The sequence below is a fragment of the Rhinoderma darwinii genome, chromosome 6, assembly GCF_050947455.1.
Source record: "Rhinoderma darwinii isolate aRhiDar2 chromosome 6, aRhiDar2.hap1, whole genome shotgun sequence".
Classification (NCBI taxonomy): Eukaryota; Metazoa; Chordata; class Amphibia; order Anura; family Rhinodermatidae; genus Rhinoderma; species Rhinoderma darwinii.
This window is the reverse complement of record NC_134692.1, coordinates 256,925-271,724: the sequence shown is the minus strand read 5'-3', so window position 1 is coordinate 271,724 and position 14,800 is coordinate 256,925.

Genomic DNA, 14,800 nt, shown 5'->3' with positions numbered 1-14,800 from the left:
ACACGTCATACAGAGAAGCGTCACTCCACAGAACACGTCACATAGAGAAGCGTCACTCCACAGAACACGTCACATAGAGAAGCGTCACTCCACAGAACACGTCATAGAGAAGCGTCACTCCTCAGAACACGTCACATAGAGAAGCGTCACTCCACAGAACACGTCACATAGAGAAGCGTCACTCCACAGAACACGTCACATAGAGAAGCGTCACTCCACAGAACACGTCACATAGAGAAGCTTCACTCCACAGAACACGTCATATAGAGAAGCGTCACTCCACAGAACACGCCACATAGAGAAGCGTCACTCCACAGAACACGTCACATAGAGAAGCGTCACTCCACAGAACACGTCATATAGAGAAGCGTCACTCCACAGAACACGTCACATAGAGAAGCTTCACTCCACAGAACACGTCATATAGAGAAGCGTCACTCCACAGAACACGTCATATAGAGAAGCGTCACTCCACAGAACACGTCACATAGAGAAGCGTCACTCCACAGAACACGTCACATAGAGAAGCGTCACTCCACAGAACATGTCACATAGAGAAGCGTCACCGGACAGAACACGTCACATAGAGAAGCGTCACTCCACAGAACACGTCACATAGAGAAGCGTCACTCCACAGAACACGTCACATAGAGAAGCGTCACTCCACAGAACACGTCACATAGAGAAGCGTCACTCCACAGAACACGTCACATAGAGAAGCGTCACTCCACAGAACACGTCACATAGAGAAGCGTCACTCCACAGAACACGTCACATAGAGAAGCTTCACTCCACAGAACACGTCATATAGAGAAGCGTCACTCCACAGAACACGCCACATAGAGAAGCGTCACTCCACAGAACACGTCACATAGAGAAGCGTCACTCCACAGAACACGTCATATAGAGAAGCGTCACTCCACAGAACACGTCACATAGAGAAGCTTCACTCCACAGAACACGTCATATAGAGAAGCGTCACTCCACAGAACACGTCATATAGAGAAGCGTCACTCCACAGAACACGTCACATAGAGAAGCGTCACTCCACAGAACACGTCACATAGAGAAGCGTCACTCCACAGAACACGTCACATAGAGAAGCGTCACTCCACAGAACACATCACATAGAGAAGCGTCACTCCACAGAACACGTCACATAGAGAAGCGTCACCGGACAGAACACGTCACATAGAGAAGCGTCACTCCACAGAACACGTCACATAGAGAAGCGTCACTCCACAGAACACGTCACATAGAGAAGCGTCACTCCACAGAACACGTCACATAGAGAAGCGTCACTCCACAGAACACGTCACATAGAGAATTCACTTCGGCCAAGAAAATCAAAGCCTCAAATCTCGCCGTATCAGACTTAATGCTGGCAGAGTTGCGGGTGCCGCCATGTAAGATGATTGAGTTAGACGGCTTTCCTCTTCCCACGCTGCTTTTCCTTATCTGAGGAAGACCACTCGGAATTCCTCCCCTTCGCACTTTTTTTTGAGATTGAAGAGTCTATTTTGTCCAAACATTTTACCTTTTCCGGTTTCCTGGGCTTCTCTCCGCTCCCTTTCCTTTCACCTTTTCTCATGCCTTCGTTAACAGGAAGGGGGGCCTCTCTTAGCGTTCTTCACTTTCCCTTGGGCTCCGCCATTTTTGCATTCCTCCTCACCTGCAGAAGTCACCCCACTTTCCTCTTCCACAGGTTTAGAGACAGCGTTGACACCAACTGAATGACCTAAGTCACCACACAGGTGGCACCTAATCTGGTCACACGTTGCGGCCAGATGACCTACCCCTCAGCAATGAGCGCACTTCTCACAGTGCAGCCCGCGCTGAGGTGTGAAGGGTCGCCACACCGGTGACACAGCTTTGGTTGCCCGTGGTAGAAGACCAGGATTCGATCCCTCCCTAGAAAAGCTGAGTATGGAATGTAGGACACAGTTTGCCTCAGACATTTAAGTTTGACCATGAATGTCCAGGCCCCTGACCAGATGCCAAATTCGTCCAAGTTGTTCCTTTGCATCTCCACCACCTCACCATATCTACTCAACCTGGTCATGATGTCAACGCAATAAAGTGACTCATTGCAGGTGAGAACGGTCACTTTTTTGAGATAACTCTGGCGGGATATTAATTGTACAGCAAAATCCAGCCAGCCGGGCTCGCTCTTCACCAGCTCGTAGTTCCCCCAGAAGATCTCAAGCCGCCCCGGGTGAACAAAGCTGATGTCTAACTCAGCCGTACCATAAGGATGTATCAATGCAAAGATGTCTCTCGCCTTGAAGCCCATCCCCAGCAGCAGCTCCACCACCCTCTTTCTAGGAGGGCACGCATCATTGCCACGCCACCGGAGACGGACCACATTCCTCCTGGCAGCGGCTGGCCCGATTGTTGGGAGCGACCACTGATCTCCCCTTCTCTCTCGGAAGGCATTCAGGCCCTACCTCTCTATCCAAAAGGATAGGGGTCTCGCTGCACGCCCCCTACGGTTAGCGTCGGCTTCTCTCCCCTTAAGGCCTCCAGTAAATGCTGTTGCAAGTTACCGTCCCAGGGGCCGGAGGATGAAGAAGGGTGAGCCGATGGTCCTCCCCACCACCCCAACATAAGATCTGCTGGGAGTAGTAGTGGAGGGAGCACTTGGCCCCTCTGCAGCCTTGGTTGGTGAACTATCTACATTATTGATTATTGGAAATGAATACCACATTTTTATTTACCACATTTTTATTTACCACAATTGTTTTTACCAAATTTTCACACATCACGTTTTTATTCATTTTTTTGCCCAGGTCAGGCTCAACGTTCTTCTTTTTGTCCCCCTCCTTTACTTTCAACCTCAGCATCATTGGGTGCTTTTGTGGAGGGTCTGCCAGATGTTATAGGCAGTACCCCCATGCTACCCTCCGCTTCATTGGTGTCCATGGCAACCGGGGGGAGGGATGACACTTTTTATACAGCCCTCTTGCAGGGCAGCTTTTGTTACATTCTTCTTTCCAGCGCCAGCATCAGATTTTGAAACTCTTTACATTGGACGCTGCATCCGACCTGTTCAGCGGTATCCAAACCTCTCCCCTCTTTCGGGGAATGGCTTCCTATTGGCTACGGATCATTGTCAGCACTGCCTCTGTTCGGGGTGGTAACTGACCCTTTGCCTACTCTGCCAGCTGACCTGACCAGCTTCAGGGGCATGCCTTCTGCCAGCCTCAGGACCACTCAACCTGGCGCGATGGCACTGGTATCGCCTCCATTGCAGGGAATGGTGTACGGCACCATTTTGCCCGACCCCACGATTTTCTCCCCACTTACCCATTCCAGCCCCACTGCAGAGGCTGGAACTGCGGGCTTGCAGGACCTGCACCGCAAACCAAGACATCCTCTGGTCCGGAGTGGAGGACAGACCCCAATTTACATATAAGTCTCACCTGGGGCCTCTACTTTTTTTTCTCCTTTTTCCCCCTTCCATCCTCAGCCGGCAGCTCTGAGCCGAAGTAGAATCCCTTCATCGATACTGGGGAGTCCAGCTCTCGAATCTGGGTAAGTAGACCCGGGGGACGCTCGTCCTCGGACTCAGAGCTGCTCTCAGACGATGATGGCAGCCGCACATTGCATGGCTCTGCCATCTTCCTCACTCCTCCATCCCCCTCCTCTCTGCCAGTCTCCCTGGGGACCTCTGAATCACTGCCCCCTCGCAGAGGGTACCTGGTGAAGACCGGCACTGAAAACAGCTTTGTTTCCGTTTCGTCCTCCTCTTTATCTTTACACACATCTTCATGGAGGAACGACACCTCTCCAAAGCAATCATCATTCTGGAGCTTCTCCGAGAAGATGCCTCCCCCAGCGACTATCTCCAGGCGTCTTTTCTCCATCTCCTCTATGTCTCGCACCAACGTCTGTGCTTGCAGTGAGTCCCTGTTAGTCCCTGAAGACCTGGCTGCCCTGTCAGCTCCCCCCAGAGGCACTTCAGGAACTTACCCAGGTCACTGCAGTCCTGGACGTGGGTCGCGCCAGGCGGGAGCTAAACACTGTGACGCCCCCTCCCGGCCTCAGCGATCCCCATATCCAGAGCGTCCCTGCAGCTCTGGTGTTTTGGCCCCAAAAGTGTGGGGCCCTCTCCAGGGAAAACTGACGCCATCCCAGGTCCTCTCCTCGCGGCTCCTCAGCCTCAGGGTGAGCCGGGACAACATTGCTGCTGTTCTGAGAATACTTCTCTCCCGAGGCCGACTGTCTCTTTCCAGCCTGCTGGCTTGTCCCTGCTCCCTCCACCAGCCTGCTCCTGAGGGAGAAGGACCGAGGCGCAGTGGCTCTCTCACTTAACCGTCGCTCCTATGATGTTAAACATTCTTTTTATTTGATCATTTTCGGTCCGTGTTGTAGCCCCTGTAATAGCCGTCAGTACGACATGGGAGGATGCGAGGACGCACTTGCTGTCTGGATGAGAGTGCTAGTATAAGCCATATTTGGCGGTTGGGGGTTAGCGATGAAGTCCCAGACACCATCATCCTAAAGTATGCTTTAAAAGAAAAATATTGAGGTGCAGCCACCATGAAAATATTTTTTTAGAGTGAAAATCATTTAAAACATAAACTCCTCGTCTCTGACTTGAGGTGTCGGCAGCTGATTGGCCGCAGGACTGAGCCGTCCACCTGGATGCAGCAGGAACATCTTAAAGGGAACTGCACAGCATATCAGTAAGTTGTGGAACTTCTCATACAGTCATTAAAGGGAACCTGTCCCCAGCATTTCACCAGTTGAGCTTTACTTCTCCCTCACCGGCCGCTGCTGTCACATGTTCATTGCCGTTATCCCCGCTCCTAAACTCCTCCTCCGACTGTAAATAACGTTCTGCAAACATTTTGCGCCTTTTATGGTAATTATCCGCTGCCGCTTTGTGCGCACCCCAGAGGAGGACATCAGTGCACAAGCGCGGGATATTGTGTGCTGGCGGAAGACGAGGAGCTGTCAATCAAAAGTAAGGAGGCGGGGTTAACCCGGAAAGACTTGAGGAACGAAGATCTGACTCTTCTGCTCATTAGCATACGGCGCGGGAACACAAAAAAACGGAATACTAAAACTACAGAGCGACTAAGCCGACAATTACAGGTTATATAGAAATGATATGTCACCCACCACCACCAGGTAGCGCTGGTCTAACAGCTGGAATGCTGGGGACAGGTTCCCTTTAATGTCAATTAATATTCGTGAGTAGATGCGAAATAGCTGGCACTGCTCAATGCCGGACATGGCGCTGCACTTGCATGGAGTTTTGTTCCTCTGTATTTCCACTTAATAGCCGACTCAGCTGTAACATTTACCAACGGGGTTCTCAGCACAAAAGAATGTAGATCTCTTCAATAGTAGAATAAACGTTGCGGCACTCACCGATTTTGCAAAACAGGTTCCTCTATTCAACGATCCTGATCTGTAGGATGTGGATGATTAGTCTACGGCCTTTCGCGTGATCCCACACTTTGTTAAAACCTTGGTAAACAGAGGGATCACGCGAAAGGGCCGTAGACTGATCATCCACATCCTACAGATCATGATCGTTGAATAGAGGAACCTGTTTTGCAAAATCGGTGAGTGCCGCAACGTTTATTCTACTATTGAAGTTCATGTCAACCAATGGTAAAACCTGATCATCTCTAAAGGTGCAATGTTATCCCCACCCCCATCTGTGACTGCTAATTACAGATGACCGTGGACAGAAGCCGCGCGCTCTTCCCATCATGAATCACAAGAGCGCGGGATTTACATGTTGCTCTAAGAAAGAGAAAAGTCATTTTATCAAGCCATGTGTGCACAGAGACTTTCCAGCGACTATAAACAGGGAGTGTGGGTGTGCGGGCCTGACTCATGTAATGGGCCAGATGTTGGTAGCACCACACAGGACGTCTCTCACCTAAACTTCAAGCCCCCTGAACCACATGCCGGACGGCCCAGTGCATGGAACACACCAGTCCTTCATTTGTAGCCGTCTCTGTACCGGTGCAGCTTACACTGGCAGCCTGAGGGGATGACGTATACGACAGTCCCTATGTTCTCAGGGACCAGCCTTGGGAGGGGTAGGCTGCCGATCTGATCATCTCTCCTGGAAATCTCAGCCTTCCCTCTTTCACCTTGTGGAGCGCCTGGAAACACAACACAAAACCGGTTACCAGGCATCACCTAAACCACCCCGAACTCTCCAGGAATGCAAACGAATTCCCAAACAGCTGTGAGGCTTAGTGTGGGGTGGAGCGCTCCTTTGTGCCATCACAGGGTCTGATTTAAGATCACACAGGCCTTGCTCAACAGACTGTAGACACTTGGTAATGGGGAAGTGAGTCACGAGCCATGAAGGAAATAAGGATAATGAGAACCTACAAGGACACTGAATGCCCCACACACTGTGGATCATAAAAGGATTAGAACTCATCCTGTGTGAACATAGAGACGGTCAATAGGACGGCCAGTACTTTAATCAAACGTCACTATGTGGTTATGGTGTGGAGGTATTACTCAGTAACAGTATGTGGGTATTAGTCAGTAACAGTATGGGGGTATTAGTCAGTCACTATGTGGTTATGGTGTGGTGGTATTATTCAGTAACAGTATGGGGGTATTATTCAGTAACAGTATGGGGGTATTATTCAGTCACTATGTGGTTATGGTGTGGCGGTATTATTCAGTAACAGTATGGGGGTATTAGTCAGTCACTATGTGGTTATGGTGTGGGGGTATTATTCAGTAACAGTATGGGGGTATTATTCAGTCACTATGTGGGTATGGTGTGGGGGTATTATTCAGTAACAGTATGGGGGTATTAGTCAGTCACTATGTGGTTATGGTGTGGGGGTATTATTCAGTAACAGTATGGGGGTATTAGTCAGTAACAGTATGGGGGTATTATTCAGTCACTATGTGGTTATGGTGTGGGGGTATTATTCAGTAACAGTATGGGGGTATTATTCAGTCACTATGTGGTTATGGTGTGGCGGTATTATTCAGTAACAGTATGGGGGTATTAGTCAGTCACTATGTGGTTATGGTGTGGGGGTATTATTCAGTAACAGTATGGGGGTATTATTCAGTCACTATGTGGGTATGGTGTGGGGGTATTATTCAGTAACAGTATGGGGGTATTAGTCAGTCACTATGTGGTTATGGTGTGGTGGTATTATTCAGTAACAGTATGGGGGTATTATTCAGTCACTATGTGGTTATGGTGTGGGGGTATTATTCAGTAACAGTATGGGGGTATTATTCAGTCACTATGTGGTTATGGTGTGGCGGTATTATTCAGTAACAGTATGGGGGTATTAGTCAGTCACTATGTGGTTCTGGTGTGGGGGTATTATTCAGTAACAGTATGGGGGTATTATTCTGTCACTATGTGGTTATGGTGTGGTGGTATTATTCAGTAACAGTATGGAGGTATCATTCAGTCACTATGTGGTTATGGTGTGGGGGTATTATTCAGTAACAGTATGGGGGTATTATTCAGTCACTATGTGGTTATGGTGTGGGGGTATTATTCAGTAACAGTATGGGGGTATTATTCAGTCACTATGTGGGTATGGTGTGGGGGTATTATTCAGTAACAGTATGGGGGTATTAGTCAGTCACTATGTGGTTATGGTGTGGGGGTATTATTCAGTAACAGTATGGGGGTATTAGTCAGTAACAGTATGGGGGTATTATTCAGTCACTATGTGGTTATGGTGTGGGGGTATTATTCAGTAACAGTATGGGGGTATTATTCAGTCACTATGTGGTTATGGTGTGGCGGTATTATTCAGTAACAGTATGGGGGTATTAGTCAGTCACTATGTGGTTATGGTGTGGGGGTATTATTCAGTAACAGTATGGGGGTATTATTCAGTCACTATGTGGGTATGGTGTGGGGGTATTATTCAGTAACAGTATGGGGGTATTAGTCAGTCACTATGTGGTTATGGTGTGGTGGTATTATTCAGTAACAGTATGGGGGTATTATTCAGTCACTATGTGGTTATGGTGTGGGGGTATTATTCAGTAACAGTATGGGGGTATTATTCAGTCACTATGTGGTTATGGTGTGGCGGTATTATTCAGTAACAGTATGGGGGTATTAGTCAGTCACTATGTGGTTCTGGTGTGGGGGTATTATTCAGTAACAGTATGGGGGTATTATTCTGTCACTATGTGGTTATGGTGTGGTGGTATTATTCAGTAACAGTATGGAGGTATCATTCAGTCACTATGTGGTTATGGTGTGGGGGTATTATTCAGTAACAGTATGGGGGTATTATTCAGTCACTATGTGGTTATGGTGTGGGGGTATTATTCAGTAACAGTATGGGGGTATTATTCAGTCACTATGTGGTTATGGTGTGGGGGTATTATTCAGTAACAGTATGGGGGGTATTATTCAGTCACTATGTGGTTATGGTGTGGCGGTATCATTCAGTAACAGTATGGGGGTATTAGTCAGTCACTATGTGGTTATGGTGTGGGGGTATTATTCAGTAACAGTATGGGGGTATTATTCAGTCACTATGTGGTTATGGTGTGGTGGTATTATTCAGTAACAGTATGGGGGTATTATTCAGTCACTATGTGGTTATGGTGTGGTGGTATTATTCAGTAACAGTATGGTGGTATTATTCAGTCACTATGTGGTTATGGTGTGGCGGTATTAGTCAGTAACTGTATGGGGGTATTATTCAGTCACTATGTGGTTATGGTGTGGCGGTATTATTCAGTAACAGTATGGGGGTATTATTCAGTCACTATGTGGTTATGGTGTGGAGGTATTATTCAGTAACAGTATGGGTGTATTAATCAGTCACTATGTGGTTATGGTGTGGTGGTATTATTCAGTAACAGTATGGCGGTATTAATCAGTCACTATGTGGTTATGGTGTGGTGGTATTATTCAGTAACAGTATGGTGGTATTATTCAGTCACTATGTGGTTATGGTGTGGAGGTATTATTCAGTAACAGTATGGGGGTATTATTCAGTCACTATGTGGTTATGGTGTGGGGGTATTAGTCAGTAACAGTATGGTGGTATTATTCAGTAACAGTATGGTGGTATTATTCAGTCACTATGTGGTTATGGTGTGGGGGTATTCAGTAACAGTATGGGGGTATTATTCAGTCACTATGTGGTTATGGTGTGGTGGTATTATTCAGTAACAGTATGGGGGTAATATTCAGTCACTATGTGGTTATGGTGTGGGGGTATTATTCAGTAACAGTATGGGGGTATTAGTCAGTCACTATGTGGTTATGGTGTGGTGGTATTATTCAGTAACAGTATGGAGGTATTATTCAGTCACTATGTGGTTATGGTGTGGGGGTATTATTCAGTAACAGTATGGGGTATTATTCAGTCACTATGTGGTTATGGTATGGCGGTATTATTCAGTAACAGTATGGGGGTATTATTCAGTCACTATGTGGTTATGGTGTGGTGGTATTATTCAGTAACAGTATGGGGGTATTATTCAGTCACTATGTGGTTATGGTGTGGGGGTATTATTCAGTAACAGTATGGGGGTATTATTCAGTCACTATGTGGTTATGGTGTGGGGGTATTAGTCAGTAACAGTATGGTGGTATTATTCAGTAACAGTATGGTGGTATTATTCAGTCACTATGTGGTTATGGTGTGGGGGTATTCAGTAACAGTATGGGGGTATTATTCAGTCACTATGTGGTTATGGTGTGGTGGTATTATTCAGTAACAGTATGGTGGTATTATTCAGTCACTATGTGGTTATGGTGTGGAGGTATTATTCAGTAACAGTATGGGGGTATTATTCAGTCACTATGTGGTTATGGTGTGGGGGTATTATTCAGTAACAGTATGGGGGTATTATTCAGTCACTATGTGGTTATGGTGTGGGGGTATTAGTCAGTAACAGTATGGTGGTATTATTCAGTAACAGTATGGTGGTATTATTCAGTCACTATGTGGTTATGGTGTGGGGGTATTATTCAGTAACAGTATGGGGGTATTATTCAGTCACTATGTGGTTATGGTGTGGTGGTATTATTCAGTAACAGTATGGGGGTAATATTCAGTCACTATGTGGTTATGGTGTGGGGGTATTATTCAGTAACAGTATGGGGGTATTAGTCAGTCACTATGTGGTTATGGTGTGGTGGTATTATTCAGTAACAGTATGGAGGTATTATTCAGTCACTATGTGGTTATGGTGTGGGGGTATTATTCAGTAACAGTATGGGGTATTATTCAGTCACTATGTGGTTATCGTATGGCGGTATTATTCAGTAACAGTATGGGGGTATTATTCAGTCACTATGTGGGTATGGTGTGGTGGTATTATTCAGTAACAGTATGGGGGTATTATTCAGTCACTATGTGGTTATGGTGTGGGGGTATTATTCAGTAACAGTATGGGGGTATTATTCAGTCACTATGTGGTTATGGTGTGGGGGTATTAGTCAGTAACAGTATGGTGGTATTATTCAGTAACAGTATGGTGGTATTATTCAGTCACTATGTGGTTATGGTGTGGTGGTATTATTCAGTAACAGTATGGGGGTATTAGTCAGTCACTATGTGGTTATGGTGTGGTGGTATTATTCAGTAACAGTATGGAGGTATTATTCAGTCACTATGTGGTTATGATGTGGTGGTATTATTCAGTAACAGTATGGGTGTATTATTCAGTCACTATGTGGTTATGGTGTGGTGGTATTATTTAGTAACAGTATGGGGGTATTATTCAGTAACAGTATGGGGATATTATTCAGTCACTATGTGGTTATGGTGTGGGGGTATTCAGTAACAGTATGGTGGTATTATTCAGTCACTATGTGGTTATGGTGTGGTGGTATTACTCAGTAACAGTATGGGGGTATTATTCAGTCACTATGTGGTTATGGTGTGGGGGTATTCAGTAACAGTATGGGGGTATTAGTCAGTCACTATGTGGTTATGGTGTGGTGGTATTATTCAGTAACAGTATGGGGGTATTATTCAGTCACTATGTGGTTATGGTGTGGGGGTATTCAGTAACAGTATGGGGGTATTATACAGTCACTATGTGGTTACGGTGTGGTGGTATTATTCAGTAACAGTATGGTGGTATTATTCAGTCACTATGTGGTTATGGTGTGGCGGTATTAGTCAGTAACAGTATGGGGGTATTATTCAGTCACTATGTGGTTATGGTGTGGAGGTATTATTCAGTAACAGTATGGGTGTATTAATCAGTCACTATGTGGTTATGGTGTGGTGGTATTATTCAGTAACAGTATGGGGGTATTATTCAGTCACTATGTGGTTATGGTGTGGGGGTATTATTCAGTAACAGTATGGGGGTATTATTCAGTCACTATGTGATTATGGTGTGGGGGTATTATTCAGTAACAGTATGGTGGTATTATTCAGTCACTATGTGGTTATGGTGTGGAGGTATTATTCAGTAACAGTATGGGTGTATTAATCAGTCACTATGTGGTTATGGTGTGGTGGTATTATTCAGTAACAGTATGGGGGTATTATTCAGTCACTATGTGGTTATGGTGTGGGGGTATTATTCAGTAACAGTATGGGGGTATTATTCAGTCACTATGTGGTTATGGTGTGGTGGTATTATTCAGTAACAGTATGGTGGTATTATTCAGTCACTATGTGGTTATGGTGTGGAGGTATTATTCAGTAACAGTATGGGGGTATTATTCAGTCACTATGTGGTTATGGTGTGGGGGTATTAGTCAGTAACAGTATGGTGGTATTATTCAGTAACAGTATGGTGGTATTATTCAGTCACTATGTGGTTATGGTGTAGGGGTATTCAGTAACAGTATGGGGGTATTATTCAGTCACTATGTGGTTATGGTGTGGTGGTATTATTCAGTAACAGTATGGGGGTAATATTCAGTCACTATGTGGTTATGGTGTGGGGGTATTATTCAGTAACAGTATGGGGGTATTAGTCAGTCACTATGTGGTTATGGTGTGGTGGTATTATTCAGTAACAGTATGGAGGTATTATTCAGTCACTATGTGGTTATGGTGTGGCGGTATTATTCAGTAACTGTATGGGGGTATTAGTCAGTCACTATGTGGTTATGGTGTGGGGGTATTATTCAGTAACAGTATGGGGGTATTATTCAGTCACTATGTGGGTATGGTGTGGGGGTATTATTCAGTAACAGTATGGGGGTATTAGTCAGTCACTATGTGGTTATGGTGTGGGGGTATTATTCAGTAACAGTATGGGGGGTATTATTCAGTCACTATGTGGTTATGGTGTGGCGGTATTATTCAGTAACAGTATGGGGGTATTAGTCAGTCACTATGTGGTTATGGTGTGGGGGTATTATTCAGTAACAGTATGGGGGTATTATTCAGTCACTATGTGGTTATGGTGTGGTGGTATTATTCAGTAACAGTATGGGGGTATTATTCAGTCACTATGTGGTTATGGTGTGGTGGTATTATTCAGTAACAGTATGGTGGTATTATTCAGTCACTATGTGGTTATGGTGTGGCGGTATTAGTCAGTAACAGTATGGGGGTATTATTCAGTCACTATGTGGTTATGGTGTGGAGGTATTATTCAGTAACAGTATGGGTGTATTAATCAGTCACTATGTGGTTATGGTGTGGTGGTATTATTCAGTAACAGTATGGCGGTATTAATCAGTCACTATGTGGTTATGGTGTGGTGGTATTATTCAGTAACAGTATGGGGGTATTATTCAGTCACTATGTGGTTATGGTGTGGGGGTATTATTCAGTAACAGTATGGGGGTATTATTCAGTCACTATGTGGTTATGGTGTGGTGGTATTATTCAGTAACAGTATGGTGGTATTATTCAGTCACTATGTGGTTATGGTGTGGAGGTATTATTCAGTAACAGTATGGGGGTATTATTCAGTCACTATGTGGTTATGGTGTGGGGGTATTAGTCAGTAACAGTATGGTGGTATTATTCAGTAACAGTATGGTGGTATTATTCAGTCACTATGTGGTTATGGTGTGGGGGTATTCAGTAACAGTATGGGGGTATTATTCAGTCACTATGTGGTTATGGTGTGGTGGTATTATTCAGTAACAGTATGGGGGTAATATTCAGTCACTATGTGGTTATGGTGTGGGGGTATTATTCAGTAACAGTATGGGGGTATTAGTCAGTCACTATGTGGTTATGGTGTGGTGGTATTATTCAGTAACAGTATGGAGGTATTATTCAGTCACTATGTGGTTATGGTGTGGGGGTATTATTCAGTAACAGTATGGGGTATTATTCAGTCACTATGTGGTTATGGTATGGCGGTATTATTCAGTAACAGTATGGGGGTATTATTCAGTCACTATGTGGGTATGGTGTGGTGGTATTATTCAGTAACAGTATGGGGGTATTATTCAGTCACTATGTGGTTATGGTGTGGGGGTATTATTCAGTAACAGTATGGGGGTATTATTCAGTCACTATGTGGTTATGGTGTGGGGGTATTAGTCAGTAACAGTATGGTGGTATTATTCAGTAACAGTATGGTGGTATTATTCAGTCACTATGTGGTTATGGTGTGGGGGTATTCAGTAACAGTATGGGGGTATTATTCAGTCACTATGTGGTTATGGTGTGGTGGTATTATTCAGTAACAGTATGGTGGTATTATTCAGTCACTATGTGGTTATGGTGTGGAGGTATTATTCAGTAACAGTATGGGGGTATTATTCAGTCACTATGTGGTTATGGTGTGGGGGTATTATTCAGTAACAGTATGGGGGTATTATTCAGTCACTATGTGGTTATGGTGTGGGGGTATTAGTCAGTAACAGTATGGTGGTATTATTCAGTAACAGTATGGTGGTATTATTCAGTCACTATGTGGTTATGGTGTGGGGGTATTCAGTAACAGTATGGGGGTATTATTCAGTCACTATGTGGTTATGGTGTGGTGGTATTATTCAGTAACAGTATGGGGGTAATATTCAGTCACTATGTGGTTATGGTGTGGGGGTATTATTCAGTAACAGTATGGGGGTATTAGTCAGTCACTATGTGGTTATGGTGTGGTGGTATTATTCAGTAACAGTATGGAGGTATTATTCAGTCACTATGTGGTTATGGTGTGGGGGTATTATTCAGTAACAGTATGGGGTATTATTCAGTCACTATGTGGTTATCGTATGGCGGTATTATTCAGTAACAGTATGGGGGTATTATTCAGTCACTATGTGGGTATGGTGTGGTGGTATTATTCAGTAACAGTATGGGGGTATTATTCAGTCACTATGTGGTTATGGTGTGGGGGTATTATTCAGTAACAGTATGGGGGTATTATTCAGTCACTATGTGGTTATGGTGTGGGGGTATTAGTCAGTAACAGTATGGTGGTATTATTCAGTAACAGTATGGTGGTATTATTCAGTCACTATGTGGTTATGGTGTGGGGGTATTCAGTAACAGTATGGGGGTATTATTCAGTCACTATGTGGTTATGGTGTGGTGGTATTATTCAGTAACAGTATGGGGGTATTAGTCAGTCACTATGTGGTTATGGTGTGGTGGTATTATTCAGTAACAGTATGGAGGTATTATTCAGTCACTATGTGGTTATGATGTGGTGGTATTATTCAGTAACAGTATGGGTGTATTATTCAGTCACTATGTGGTTATGGTGTGGTGGTATTATTTAGTAACAGTATGGGGGTATTATTCAGTAACAGTATGGGGATATTATTCAGTCACTATGTGGTTATGGTGTGGGGGTATTCAGTAACAGTATGGTGGTATTATTCAGTCACTATGTGGTTATGGTGTGGTGGTATTACTCAGTAACAGTA